The sequence below is a fragment of the Prionailurus bengalensis genome, chromosome A1 (genome assembly GCF_016509475.1).
Source record: "Prionailurus bengalensis isolate Pbe53 chromosome A1, Fcat_Pben_1.1_paternal_pri, whole genome shotgun sequence".
NCBI classification, from domain to species: Eukaryota; Metazoa; Chordata; class Mammalia; order Carnivora; family Felidae; genus Prionailurus; species Prionailurus bengalensis.
Window position 1 is genome coordinate 109618773 of NC_057343.1, and position 15328 is coordinate 109634100.

Here is a 15328-nt window from a genome sequence, read left to right on the forward strand (position 1 = left end):
GGGAGGGGAAGGAAAAAAAAAAAAAAGAGGTTAGAGTGGGAGAGAGCCAAAGCATAAGAGACTCTTAAAAACTGAGAACAAACTGAGGGTTTATGGGGGGTGGGAGGGAGGGGAGGGTGGGTGATGGGTATTAAGGAGGGCACCTTTTGGGATGAGCACTGGGTGTTGTATGGAAACCAATTTGACAATAAATTTCATATATTTAAAAAAAATCAGACAAGATCCAGGAATGGTGGATACAATAAAAAATTCCTTAAAAGTTAAAAAAATAAAATAAAATAAAATAAAATGTGGAAGAGGGAAGCAAAAAGTCAGAGTCAGAGGAAGAATTTAAAATATTACACTGCTGGCTTTAAGGTGGAGAAGAATGTCATGAGCTAAGTCATGCAGGAAGCCTCCAGAAACTGCAAAAAGTAAGAAACCAATTGCACAACAATGTAAGTATATTTAACACTACTGAACTGTAAACTTTAAAATGGCTAAGATGGTAAATTTTATGTTATGCTATGTATCTTACCACAATTTTCAAAAAAGTAGGAAATGAGTCTCCAGGGGGAACAATGAATAAAGACTACAGATTTATCTCAGGAAAGTCACTGAACAAGAAAACTTAAAATAAGTAACAATACAAACAAACCTGGGGGATTGGGAGAGTCTGATTTGCATACTAACACATTGCTCAATTTTCAACAAAATTACTAGACATGCAAAGAAACATGAAGATGGCCCATACACATGAAAGAAAACAATCCATAGAAACCATCTCTGAGGACTAGGAAAATACTTAAAAAAATTTTTTAATGTTTGTTTATTTTTTTAATTTATTTGGGAGGGGGGTAGGGAGAACACAAGCAGGGGAGTGGGGAAAAGAGACACAGAGTGAGAGAGAGAGAGAGAGAGAGAGAGAGAGAGAGAGAGAGAGAAAGAGCATGAAAATCCCAAGCAGGCTCTGCACTGTCAACACAGAGTCCCACATGAGGCTCAAACTCAAACCGTGAGTTCATGACCTGAGCCAAAACCCAGAGTTAGATGCTTCACTGACTGAACCACCCAGGCAACCCAGACTAGGAAAAGACTTTAAATCAGCTACCTTAAACATGCTCAAAGAACAAAAGGAAACCATGTCTAAAGAACTAAAATAAAGTATGATAATGATGTGTCACCAATAGAGAATATCAATAAAAAGACAAAACTCTTCAAAAAAATTGAAATCTTGGAGTTAAGTTCAACAACTGAAATTTTAAACATTAATTAGAAGGTCTCAATAGTATATTTGTGTGTGTGTGTGTATGTGTGTGTGTGTGTGTGTGTGTGTATGTATATATATATGTATGTATATATATATATACACATACACACATATATATATACACACATATATATATGTGTGTGTGTATATATATATACATACATACACACACACACAAATATACATATATATATGTGTGTGTATATATATATATATATATACATACATATATATATATACACATACATACACATATATAATGTTTATTTATTTTTGAGAGAGACAGAGACAGAATGCAAGTGGGTTAGGGACAGAGTGAGAGGGAGACACAGAATCCGAAGCAGGCTCCAGGCTCTGAGCTGTCAGCACAGAGCCCGACACGGGGCTCGAAGTCATGAGCTGTGAGATCATGACCTGAGCTGAAGTCGGACACTCAATGACTGAGCCACCCAGGCGCCCCTCTCAACAGCATATATAACCTGACAGAAGAAATATCAGCAAACATGAAGAAATACCACTTGCAATTATCCAGTCTGAGGAACAGAAAGAAAAAGAATGAAGAAAAATTAAAAGAGCTTCAGAGACCTGTGGGAAACCATCCAGAGTCTTAGAAGGAAAGAAGAAAGAGAAAGAGACATAAAGAACATGTCAAGAAGTAATAGCCAAAAACTCCCAAAATTTCATGAAAAACCATAAATTTACAACTCCAAGACACTAGTACAAAAGTGTTCTGGAAGCAGAACACTTAAAGAGGCATAAAATTCCCTATGCTCATTTTGTAATTAATGACTTTTTCCCCTAATTTATCTTGGAGATGACAGGAAATTCATTATTGTGACTACTGTCCATTGTACTAAAATAGACTATCCATGTCCGTTTTCCAAACTATTAGCACGCACTGCAACAATCTGAACAAATGGTCACGTTCAAAATATTCCTGAAAGAAAACTCCTGCGCAAATCAGCTGAGGCCTCACACTAATTATGAAATGCCACTGTAGTTTTTTTATTTAAGTCAAATTATAAAATGCTTAAAAAAACAAAAAAAAAACACCTCCTTGTCCAAGTCACGGTTTTGTCTTGTTTTTGTTTGTTTTTGTTTATCAATGATGCTATTGTTAAAGGAAAAGAGAAGGATCTTCATATGGTACCAACTTCAAATTGAGTAAAGAAGTATGACTGAATATCAATATTGCTCATCATTTCTTTTCAAAAGGAATGAGTAAGGTTAATGAGTCAGAAATCTTTCCTCTTTGAAGCAGTCACCAATTATGAGCAAAATTCTCCGAAAAAGTCCCTGACAAAAGTAGAGGTATAAATATGCTATAACTTTGGAAACAAATCTTTTTTTAATATTTTATTTATTTTTGAGAGAGAGAGAGGGAATGAGTAGGGGAGGAGGAGAGGGGGGGAAAGAGGGTCTGAAGCAGGCTCTGTGCTGACAGCAGAGAGCCCAACATGGGGTTCAAACCCACAAACCACAAGATCATGACCTGAGCTGAAGTCAGACACTCAATCTGAGCCACGAGGCACCCTTGGAATTAAGAAATTTTAAGAGCAGTGTGAAAATATCTGAGTATTATTTGGTACAATTTTGGGTAGAGAAAAAAAGGCGATAGAAAAAATTCGTAAGTATCTATGAATCCTGAGGTTTTTATCCTCCCTCGTAGCTTATTTTAAAAATTAGCTCAAAAATAAAATAATTATTTTAAGAATTAAAAAATTAGGACTGGAGGAAGATGGCGGTGTAGGAGGATGCTGGGCTCACCGCATCCTGCTGATCACTTAGATTCCACCCACATCTGCCTAAATAACCCAGAAAACTGCCAGAAGACTAGCAGAATGGACTCTCCAGAGCCAAGCATAGACAAGAGGCCCACAGAAGAGGGTAGGAAGGAAAGGGAGGCAGTGCGTGCTACACAGACCGGCGGGAGGGAGCTGGGGTGGTGGAGGGGCAGCCAAGGCAGAGCCCCCGAGTCTGACTTGCAGAAATGGAGGGGCCGGATGGAGTGAGTTCTGACAGCCAGTGGGACTTAACATCTGGAAAGTTATAAGTCAATAGCTCTGCTCTGAGAGCAGGAGGGTTAGAGGACACTGGGAGGGAAAGTTGTTGAGCCCCGAACAACAGAGCTCAGTTCAGGGGAGAACAAAGGTGCTCGCCAGTGCCATCTCCCTAGCCCATCCCCCAGCCAAAATCCCAAAGGGAACCAGTTCCCCACACGGAACTTGCTTGCACCGCACAAACACCCAACGCTGTGCTTCTGCGGATCCATCCCTCTGGCAGCAGGTCTGACTCCCTCCCAGTGCTGCAGTGCCCCTCCTGCAGGGGACCACCGAAGGCAAAGCAAGCTGAGCCTATCCCTTCCGCCCCTGTGCACCTTGTGGATCCACCCCGGCTAATACGACAAATCCCATAGAAGCAGCACCACAAGCCTGGCAGTGTTACAGTAGCCCAGACAGGGGCCACACCACTCCACAGTGGGTCCTGCCCTGGGAGAGGGGAAGATAAGGTACACACCAGTCTGACTGTGGCCTCAGCAGTGGGCTGGGGGAAGACATCAGGTCTGACTGCGGCCCCACCCACCAATGCAAGTTACTTGGGACACCACAGGGGAAGAGCCGTGCAGTTCCACACCACTCCAGGGACTATCCAAAATGATGAAACAGAAGAATTCTCTTCAAAAGAAACTCCAGGAAGTAGCAACAGCTAACGAATTAATCAAAAAACGATTTAAGCAATATAACAGAACATGAATTTAAAATAATAGTCATAAGATTAATCGCTGGGCTTGAAAAAAGTATAAAGGACAGCAGAGAATCTATTGCTACAGAGATCAAGGGACTAAGAAACAGTCAGGAGGAGCTAAAAAATGCTATAAATGAGGTGCAAAATAAAATGGAGGTGACCACAGCTTGGATTGAAGAGGCAGAGGAGAGAATAGGTGAATTAGAAGATAAAATTATGGAAAAAGAGGAAGCTGAGAAAAAGAGAGATAAAAAAATCCAGGAGTATGAGGGGAGAATTAGAGAACTAAGTGATGTGATGAAATGCAATAATATCCGTATAATAGGGATTCCAGAGGAGGAAGAGAGAGAGAAAGGGGCTGAATGTGTACTTGAAGAAATCATAGCTGAGAACTTCACTGATCTGGGGAAGGAAAAAGGCATTGAAATCCAAGAGGCACAGAGAACTCCCTTCAGACCTAACTTGAATCGATCTACACAACATACCATAGTGACACGGGAAAAATACAAGGATAAAGAGAAAATTTTCAAAACAGCTAGGGATAAACACGCTGTAATATATAAAGGGAGACCGATAATATATAAAGGGAGACCTATCTACTATAACTTGGCAGGCCAGAAAGGAATGGCAGGAAATCTTCATTGTGATGAACAGAAAAAATATGCAGCCAACATGCCTTTATCCAGCAAGTCTGTCATTTAGAATAGAAGGAGAGATAAAGGTCTTCCCAAACAAACAAAAACTGAAGGAATTCATCACCACTAAACCACCCCTACAAGAGATCCTAAGGGGGATCCTGTGAGATAAAGTACCAGAGACATCACTACAAGCATGAAACCTACAGACATCATGATGACTCTAAACCCATATCTTTCTATTATAACACTGAATGTAAATGGACTAAATGCGCCAACCAAAAGACATAGGGTATCTGAATGGATAAAAAAAACAAGACCCATCTATTTGCTGTCTACAAGAGACTAATTTTAGACCTGAGGACAGCTTCAGATTGAAAGTGAGGGGATGGAGAACTATTTATCATGCTACTGGAAGCCAAAAGAAAGCTGGAGTAGCCATACTTATATCAGACAAACTAGACTTTAAATTAAAGGCTGTAACAAGAGATGAAGAAGGGCATTATATAATAATCACAGGGTCTATCCATCAGGAAGAGCTAACAATTATAAATGTCTATGCGCCGAATACGGGAGCCTCCAAATATATAAAACAATTACAAACATAAGCAATCTTATTGATAAGAATGTGGTAATTGCAGTGGACTTTAATACCCCACTTACAGAAATGGATAGAATATCTAGACACATGGTCAATAAAGAAACAAGGGCCCTGAATGATACATTGGATCAGATGGACTTGACAGATACTTTTAGAACTCTGCATCCCAAAACAACAGAATATACTTTCTTCTCGAGTGCACATGGAACATTCTCCAAGATAGATCACATACTGGCCCTCAACCAGAATTGAGATAATACCGTGCATGCTTTCAGACCACAAGGCTATGAAGCTTGAAATCAACCACAGGAAAAAGTCTGGAAAACCTCCAAAAGCATGGAGGTTAAAGAACACCCTACTAACGAATGAGTGGGTCAACCAGGCAATTAGAGAAGAAATTAAAAAACATATGGAAACAAATGAAAATGAAAATATAACAATCCAAATGCTTTGGGATGCAGCGAAGGCATTCCTGAGAGGAAAATACATTGCAATCCAGGCCTATCTCCAGAAACAAGAAAAATCCCAAATACAAAATCTAATAGCACACCTAAAGGAAATAGAAGCAGAACAGCAAAGACACCCCAAACCCAGCAGAAGAAGAGAAATAATAAAGATCAGAGCAGAAATAAACAATATAGAATCTAAAAAAACTGTAGAGCAGATCAATGAAACCAAGAGTTGGTTTTTTGAAAAAAATAAACAAAATTGATAAACTTCTAGCCAGGCTTCTCAAAAAGAAAAGGGAGAGGACCCAAATAGATAAAGTCATGAATAAAAATGGAATTATTACAACCAATCCCTCAGAAATACAAGCAATTATCAGGGAATACTAGGAAAAATTATATTCCAACAAACTGGACAACCTAGAAGAAATGGACAAATGCCTAAACACTTCGAAACCCACACACTTCCAAAACTCAAGCAGAAGAAATAGAAAACTCGAATAGACCATAACCAGTGAAGAAATTGAATCAGTTATCAAAAATCTCCCAACAAATAAGAGTCCAGGACCAGATGGCTTCCCTGGGGAAGTCTACCAGACATTTTAAGCAGAGATAATACCTATCCTTCTCAAGCTGTTCCAAAAAATAGAAAGGGAAGGAAAACTTCCAGACTCATTCTATGAAGCCAGCATTACTTTGATTCCTAAACCAGACAGAGACCCAGTAAAAAAAGAGAACTACAGGCCAATATCCCTGATGAATATGGATGCAAAAAATCTCAACAAGATACTAGCAAATCGAATTCAACAGCATATAAAAAGAATTATTCACCATGATCAAGTGGGATTCATTCCTGGGATGCAGGGCTGGTTCCACATTCGCAAATCAATCAATGTGATACATCACATTAGTAAAAGAAAAAATAAGAACCATATGATCCTGTCAACTGATGCAGAAAAAGCATTTGACAAAATTCAGCACCCATTCTTAATAAAAACCCTCAGGAAGTCAGGACAGAAGGAACATACTTAAACATCATAAAAGCCATTTATGAAAAGCCCACAGCTAATATCATCCTCAATGGGGAAAAACTGAGAGCTTTCCCCCTGAGATCAGGAACACGACAGGGATGTCCACTCTCACTGCTGTTGTTTAACATAGTGTTGGAAGTTCTAGCATCAGCAGTCAAACAAAAGGAAATCAAAGGCATCATAATTGGTAAAGATGAAGTCAAGCTTTCACTTTTTGCAGATGACATGAAAATGTATGTACATGACATGACATGTATCACTTTTTGCAGATACATGGAAAATCTGATAGACTCCACCAAAAGCCTGCTAGAACTGACACATGAATTCAGCAAAGTCGCAGGATACAAAATCAATGTACAGAAATCAGTTGCATTCTTATACACTAATAATGAAGCAACAGAAAGACAAATAAAGAAACTGATCCCAATCACAATGGAACCAAGAAGCATAAAATGCCTAGGAATAAACCTAACCAAAGATGTAAAAGATCTGTATGCTGAAAACTATAGAAAGCTGATGAAGGAAATTGAAGAAGATACAAAGAAATGGAAAAACATTCCATGCTCACGGATTGGAAGAATATTGTTAAAATGTCAATACTACCCAAAGCTATCTACACATTCAATGCAATCCCAACCAGAATTGCACCAGCATTCTTCTTGAAGCTAGAACAAGCAATCCTAAAATTTGTATGGAACCACAAAAGACCCCGAATAGCTAAAGTAATTTTGAAGAAGACCAAAGCGGGAGGCATCACAATCCCAGACTTTAGCCTCTACTACAAAGCTGTAATCATCAAGACAGCATGGTATTGGCACCAAAACAGACACATAGACCAATGGAATAGAATAGAAATTCCAGGATTAGACCCACAAAAGTAGGGCCAACTAATCTTTGACAAAGCAGGAAAGAATATCCAATGGACAAGAGACAGTGTCTTTAATAAATGGTGCTGGGAGAACTGGACAGGAACATGCAGAAGCATGAAACTAGACTACTTTCTTACACCACTCACAAAAACTCAAAATGGATAAAGGACCTGAATGTGAGACAGGATACCATCAAAACCCTAGAGGAGAAAGCAGGAAAAAAACCTCTCTGACCTCAGCCGCAGCAATTTCTTACTTGACACATCCCCAAAGGCAAGGGAGTTAAAAGCAAAAATGAACTACTGGGACCTCATGAAGATAAAAAGCTTCTGCAATGCAAAGGAAACAATCAACAAAACTAAAAGACAACCAACAGCATGGAAAAAGATATTTGCAAATGACATATCGGACAGAGGGCTAGTATCCAAAATCTATAAAGAGCTCACCAAACTCCACACCCAAAAAACAAATAATCCAGTGAAGAAATGGGCAGAAAACATGAATAGACACTTCTCTAAAGAAGACATCCAGATGGCTAACAGGCACATGAAAAGATGCTTAACGTCACTCCTCATCAGGGAAATACAAATCAAAACCACACTGAGATAACACATTCATGCCAGTCAGAGTGCCTAAAATGAACAAATCAGGAGACTAGACTAGAGATGCTGGCAAGGATGTGGAGAAACGGGAACCCTCTTGCACTATTGGTGGGAATGCAAATTGGTGCAGCCACTCTAGAAAACAGTGTGGAGTTTCCTCAAAAAATTAAAAATAGACCTACCCTATGACCCAGCAATAGCACTGCTAGGAATTTATCCAAGGGATACAGGAGTACTGATGCATAGGGCCACTTGTACCCCAATGTTTATAGCAGCACCCTCAACAATAGCCAAATTATGGAAAGAGCCTAAATGTCCATCAACTGATGAATGGATAAAGAAATTGTGGTTTATACTACACAATGGAATACTACATGGCAATGAGAAAGAATGAACTATGGCCTTTTGTAGCAACATGGATGGAACTGGAGAGTGTTATGCTAAGTGAAATAAGTCATACAGAGAAGGCCAGGTACCATATGTTTTCACTCTTATGTGGATCCTGAAAACTTAACAGAAGACCATGGGGGCAGGTAAGGAAAAAGAAAAAGGGTTAGAGAGGGAGGGAGCCAAAACATAAGAGACTCTTAAAAACTGAGAACTGAGGGTTGATGGGGGGTGGGAGGGAGGGGAGCGTGGGTGATGGGCATTGAGGAGGGCACTGTTGGGATGAGCACTGGGTATCATATGGAAACCAATTTGACAATAAATTTCATATTAAAAAAAAAGAATTAAAAAATTAGTCTTAGTCCAGAGAGAAAATCACACCTGATTGGCAAAACAAATGGTTCTAGATCTTAACTCTTCAAGCGGCTGACAACCTAAGGAGTAATATAATAAAGAAGTGCTGTGTAATATGAAAAGTCCCCCAAATAATTCTGTGACTCTTCCCTTTCCCTCTTTCTCCTTCTACTTCTAATAATTGATAGTAGCTCCTATACTGAAAGAGCGGACCTACGCCAGCCGACTCCATCTTGTTCTGAGTCCTCCACCTTGAGTGACTATGTCCCTGACATGGTCCCTTTCCGGGAAAATTGCAGAAACCTCAGACCACGCCTCCTCCCCTTGAGTAACCTCCCGCTCACCCGTTCAAACTTCCTGATCAAAACATGCCTGGCGAGAGGTGCCTGGGTGGCTCAGTCGGTTAAGCATCCGACTTCAGCTTAGGTCATGATCTCATGGTCTTGAGTTCAAGCCCTGCGTTGGGCTCTGGGCTGATGGCTCAGAGCCTGGAGCCTGCTTCTGATTCTGTGTCTTCCTCTCTCTCTGCCCCTCCCCCGTTCATGCTCTGTCTCTCTCTGTCTCAAAAATAAATAAACGTTAAAAAAAAATTTTTTTTAATTAAAAAAAAACACACCCGGCAACCTACGTAACAGGACTCTGACCCTTCCCCAGCCAATCGGCTGAGGCCACAGCCATTACCTCACCAACTGCCCCTAGACCCCTATAAAACCTTTGTGCTTTTGAAACTTGCTCTCTCTCTCCGGTATCTCACCGCTGCATTGGTGCAGATAGGGGACTGAGCTTGAGCTAGCTTGAATAAAGGCTCTTTGCTTTGGCATCGGACTCGGCTCCCTGGTGGTCTTTAGGGATCACAAATTCTGGGCATAACAATACCAGGTTAATCATTAGAATCTTCTAGTGTGTTTTTAAAAATATAAATTCCTTGGTGTGCCTACAGGGCAATCCAGTATTGATCATACTTATATAACTCATGAATGTGGCCACTTGATTCCCTGTCTCATCAGTCTCCAAAGGCTCATTGTCAAATCCCTGTGAAATTTATGTCAAAGTGAATATGCAGGTCTTAGACTTAACTAGTTAAGAAGCACAAAAAACAGTTGCTTTCCCATCCATTATAGTTAAGGATGTGATGTAAGAAAGAGAAGCTCATCACAGCCAAATGGAGGTCACCTCACCCCTTCAGGATGGAGATGAGCAGAGAGGCAGTTGAGAAGAGAACCTAGGCAAGAAGGGCCAATAGAGGAACTAAGTGTTACATTCACAGAACAAACCACCAATTCATACATTTGTCCATGATGGAGACAGAAAACTCAAAGCAGGAAATGGATCAAAAAAGATGACTAAAAAGGAGTATATGCCACCCTGAGAAAACATTTTATCCTAGGGCTGGTCAAGTCTGGAAAAGTTCAGTTAGAATTGTTACAGAACCTGGTCTGGATCACCCAGCGGAAGAACCAAGAGGCACTCGGATATCTTGGAAGGCAGGAGGTTTATTTCACCCCGGTGGGCTCAGAGGAGATGGCTCTCCAGAGGTCTGAGTTTTGAGCGCAAGCATGGGGGACAATTTATAGTAGTTACTTCCGCATTAGTAGTAATTTGGTGCACGTGGCATGCGGGGTAGGAAGAAGAACCTTGAAGGGAGTCTTGGGGTGGGGACTGGAATTACCCTCTCAGTCCTGTCGGCCATCTTACAACATAATTATGTTAAGATTCCCTATCAGAATCACAAAGGGAGCTTATCCATAGGACAAGGCTGGCTTTTGCTTTCAACGTCTATGTGTTTTCCTCTGTGAAAGCTGTTCCTGGCAGCACCAAGAATATGGTTTCCCGTATTCCCGTAACCAGTGGGTCCATTCTGACTACAGAGAGAGTTGCCCTCAGACTATATTACAGGGACAACGTCTCATGAAGGTACAGGTTTAAAGAAACAGTCTTAGCTTAGAGCTAGCTCTTCCAGGAAGACTTCTCTGAATGTTCAGGTTGTATGCCTATTCACTGGGACTCAGGACCACTGCACACATATGTCCTTTAATGCTTTTCCAATTATTTAGAAAGTAGCTGTTCATATGCATGTCTCTCAAAAAAAAGAAAAACACTATGGTCTCTCTATGAGAACTGGTACTGTCTTCTCTGCTTTCCTAGCCCTAATTCCCAGGACAATAACCAGCACATGAAATCTGCTAAAGAACATTTGTTGTCTAGTTTCCTAATTTTGTCCCAAAGGACAAAATGTGTATCTTTTCTTTCTTTTTGGCTCAGCCACACCAGTGAACTGCGCTGGGCTAAAGTATTGGAGCTAACAGTAATAGACTCCAGTGCTCTTCATGTCAACAGAGAAGTGAGTGCCTCTCACCTGCAGAGAGGCAGAGGAACCTAGCACAAGAGGGGCCACAGGTGAGAGCAAAGGATTCTGTGTGGTTCTCTATTACTTTCTTTTTTTTTTAATGGTTTCAATTTTTCTTTTTATTATAACATGAGCTAAATTTAAGGAACTAATCTTTTGACTTTATTTCCCAGAGTTGTCAGAATATACAAGTGACAATGTAACTCATGAAAATATACTGAAAAGTATAAGAGCTGATGTAAAATGGTAATCAAGTTTCCAGGTATCAAGGAATTAGAGTAAGTGAAGAATGAAATCAGTCAGGCTACTGCCTGAGAGACACAAGATGCACTGGTTTAGCAAGGTGCCATCAAGGAATAGGAAAACATCAAATGTGTGGTGGTAAGTCATAGCATGAGAAAGATTTCCACTGGGCAACTCTCCACCATTTTTACTTTTGTAAATGAGTTATTCTTCATTTAATAACAGGATTCTCTTAAGCTAACATTTAAAAATTAAAATCATTTGTATAGGTAAGGTAAATCACAGTATAATGATTAGGAAAATTTTCTTCTTTTTTAAATCAAAAACCCTCCAAATGGTCAGGGATTGATGGAGTGGGGATGACAAATGTACATTTCAGATTGTCATCACCAATGAAAAAATAAAACATTTTTATGGAATTAAAACTGTCAATGCACTTAGATTTGGCAAAAGGAAAATTTAAAACACCTCTATATTAATACAAGGCCAATAGAAATTGGCCATGTAATGAGGTCATTTTAGTGAACTACCAACATGTAAACATAAGAAAAATAATTTCTTGGTCAATTTCAGTGAAACTTTAAAAAAGATTGTCTCTAGAGAACATTCGTTGAGAACAATGCTTTTTCAGTCACATTCTGATACTCAAATTCACTTTATAATCCAATTATAGATTCATCTTTTAATTGCACTAATTTTTAAAAAGCTGTGAGATTTCCATTTCTTCAGGAGATATTTTCATCACTGTGTTCTTCAATTCCACAGGTTAAGCTTCCTTCATTATTATTAAGAACTTCATACATGTTAGAGAGATTGCCATTCACTGCTTTTTTGTCTTTCAAAAAGACAAAGGGAGACTACCTAGAATAAAGCTGATATCTTTAGAGGCATGCAACAAGAATATTCCCACAATGATTGTAAAAGTACCATCAAAGTACCATCGACATCATTAATACGCATATCTTGCCACTTCTTAAAAAGACCAGCTAGGGGCGCCTGGGTGGCGCAGCCGGTTAAGCATCCGGCTTCAGCCAGGTCACGATCTCACGGTCGGCGAGTTCGAGCCCCGCGTCGGGCTTTGGGCTGATGGCTCAGAGCCTGGAGCCTGTTTCCGATTCTGTGTCTCCCTCTCTCTCTGCCCCTCCCCCATTCATGCTCTGTCTCTCTCTGTCCCAAAAATAAATAAACGTTGAAAAAAAAAAATTAAAAAAAAAAAAAAAAAAAAAAAGACCAGCTAAACATGGGGCACCGGGGTGGCTCAGTTGGTTAAACGTCTGACTTTGGCTCAGGTCATGATTTTGTGGTTTGTAGGTTTGAGCCCCATGTCAGGTTCTGTGCTGACAGCTCAGAGCCTGAAGCCTGCTTCAGGTTCTGTGTTTCTCTCTATCTCTGCCCCTCCCCCACTCATGAGCGTGCGTGTGCACTCTCTCTCTCTCTCTTTCTCTCTCAAAAAAAAAAAAAAAAAAAGAATAGCTGAACCAGTTCAAACTGAGGTTGTAAAAAATATGTAATATACTGAAGTGAGAATGAAAGTAGTGAATATACCCAGGGCCCTGCCCAGGTAATTAATCTGTGTGCTCTCACAGACTATAAGGCTCAGCAGCAGAATCCTGGCCAGATGTCACAACACAGGCTTTCCAGCAAACATCTCTTTGATATCAAGGCTCAGGCCCTTAACACAGGACAACAAAAACACTCTGATTACAGAGCAGATTTCTATGTACACAAGAATGTTTGTCTGTCCATGGCAAGGTCCCACCTCAAAGATTAATATCAATGACACAATGACCACAAGGGTTGCAAAGACTACAAAACCTGGATCTCCCAGCTTATGAGACATTTCGTTTGAAGTCTTGATCTCCTCTTCTCTAGAGCATGAATGACCATAACTATAGATTCTAGAATACTTAGCAAACAACCAATTTTCCCATGAAAATTATGTCTTTCATTTAGAGTGGGTGTATGAAGAAAGGATGCACTTACTGGGATGCTGAGAGCTCCTAATGAAGTCACAAGGGTGGCTGGTGCAAAGGCATATGCAGCAAAGTTGGCCACCTCACCTGCTCCCATTGATAGCAATCCAGCCCACCACAATGATTCTTTAAGATATGCATGGCCACCTTGACCTGCTCTCTTGGAGCCTTTCCTGGCAACTTGCAGAAGACTTTGTTTTTTTGTTGTTGTTGGGTTTTTTTGTTTGTTTGTTTTTTCAAAATGAAACTCTTGCCAATGAAAATGCTGGAGCTCATAGCCAATCCCAGAACAGTGTAAAAGTTGTATTTTCCATGCCCCTGGATCACTTCATTCGTTACTGAAAAAGTTCTTATGAGTCACAATGATCACAAAACAGAGAAATGACTGGCGCTGGAGGCAGGATTATGCAGTCTTCAAATATGTAAGTTTAATATGGTCTCTCTTATGAAAAAAGGCTGAAAGAGGTTTTAGAGATGACTATTCACTCCCATTTTCTTATAAATAATACTCTTTACTCTCATTTAAAGTTTTAAACCCAGGCAGAGTAGCTCGAGCCCCAGTTGGAGGCTGGCCATGTGGCTTCCCCTCCACTATCTGGCCCTGATCACCTCCACTCACATGCCCACACAGGCTGCACAGGCCGCCCCCTCTTGAGCTCCCGCAGCCAGTGCCTTCCTTGCCATACAGGAGGAGGTGAGAGCATCTAGGGCTGCAGCCATGCGCACCTGGTCTCCTCCATGGGGGCGCACCGAGAGGGGAACCTGCCCCAGATGACATGCGACCCCTAACCCCTGTCTCAGGAACCAAGGGCAGTTCTCTATCACTTTCCATCCCAAGAAGTCATCTCAATTCTAGGTGCTGAAGGAAACATCATCACGTTAGGAGAAGGGGGTAAAGGCTTTTTTCTCTTCTGGGGTGTTATTCTAAAACAGTCCCTAAAGATTTATCTTTAATAATTTAGAGGCCCCATGAGAAGAAGACAAACCTTCCATATGAGCTCTGACCTTCTCCTGCCACTCGAAACACAGCTCAGAGGAGTAACATTTTGCCCTTACCAAAAAATAATCCAAATGAGGTTCAAAGAATCCTCCAATACCATAGTCACCAACCTGGCAGTAAACAAACAAACAAACCTAGTTAACCAACTAGGTGGACAACCCTCAAGGCAGTCTAGGAACTCTGTATTCCCAAGCCTGCACCTAAGTGAAGATACAATAAGAAGTTTATCCAGCACCTGCATCTAGATGAGGAAATTAAGGATCAAAGAGGATATGGAACTTATTCAAGGTCAGAAAGCTAGAAAGTAGCAAAGCTGTGATTCACACCCAGGCTTTCTAGTTCCTTAGCTCATGCTCTTAAACCCTCAGCCATTTGTGGACCCAGAGGGTAAAGGATGAGGCAACCAACAATCAGACTGGGTAGGTTTCTGTGGGAAGGCGCATAGAAGTGGGGCTCAGGACATTTCAAGGACAGTGTCCCCAAAATTGAGTATGGGAAGCTTCAGACTAGAGATAACCATGAACCAAATGCAAGATGGAAAATGGTGGGATGTCTGGGTGGCTCAGTCAGTTGAGTATCTGACTCCTGATTTCGGCTTCATGATTTCATGGTTGTGAGACTGAATCTAGCATCAGGCTCCACGTGCTGAACATGAAACCTTCTTGGGATTCTTTCTCTCCCTTTTATCTCTGCCCCTCCCCACATCTCTCTCAAAATAAATAAATAAAAAATTTTATGGGAAATGGCAAGAACAGGAGATTAGCAGAGAGATTGCCTACTCAGATGGACTCAGATAAGTCATACCTGGAGAAATTCTGCTGTTTCTTCTAACAACCCAGTGATCAG

At 40.7% G+C, this 15328-nt stretch overlaps 1 pseudogene; it reads right to left on the reverse strand.

The window, feature by feature from the left end:
* Positions 1–12207: 12207 nt before the first annotated feature.
* On the reverse strand, positions 12208–14202 carry LOC122479497 (annotated as a pseudogene).
* Positions 14203–15328: the final 1126 nt, after the last annotated feature.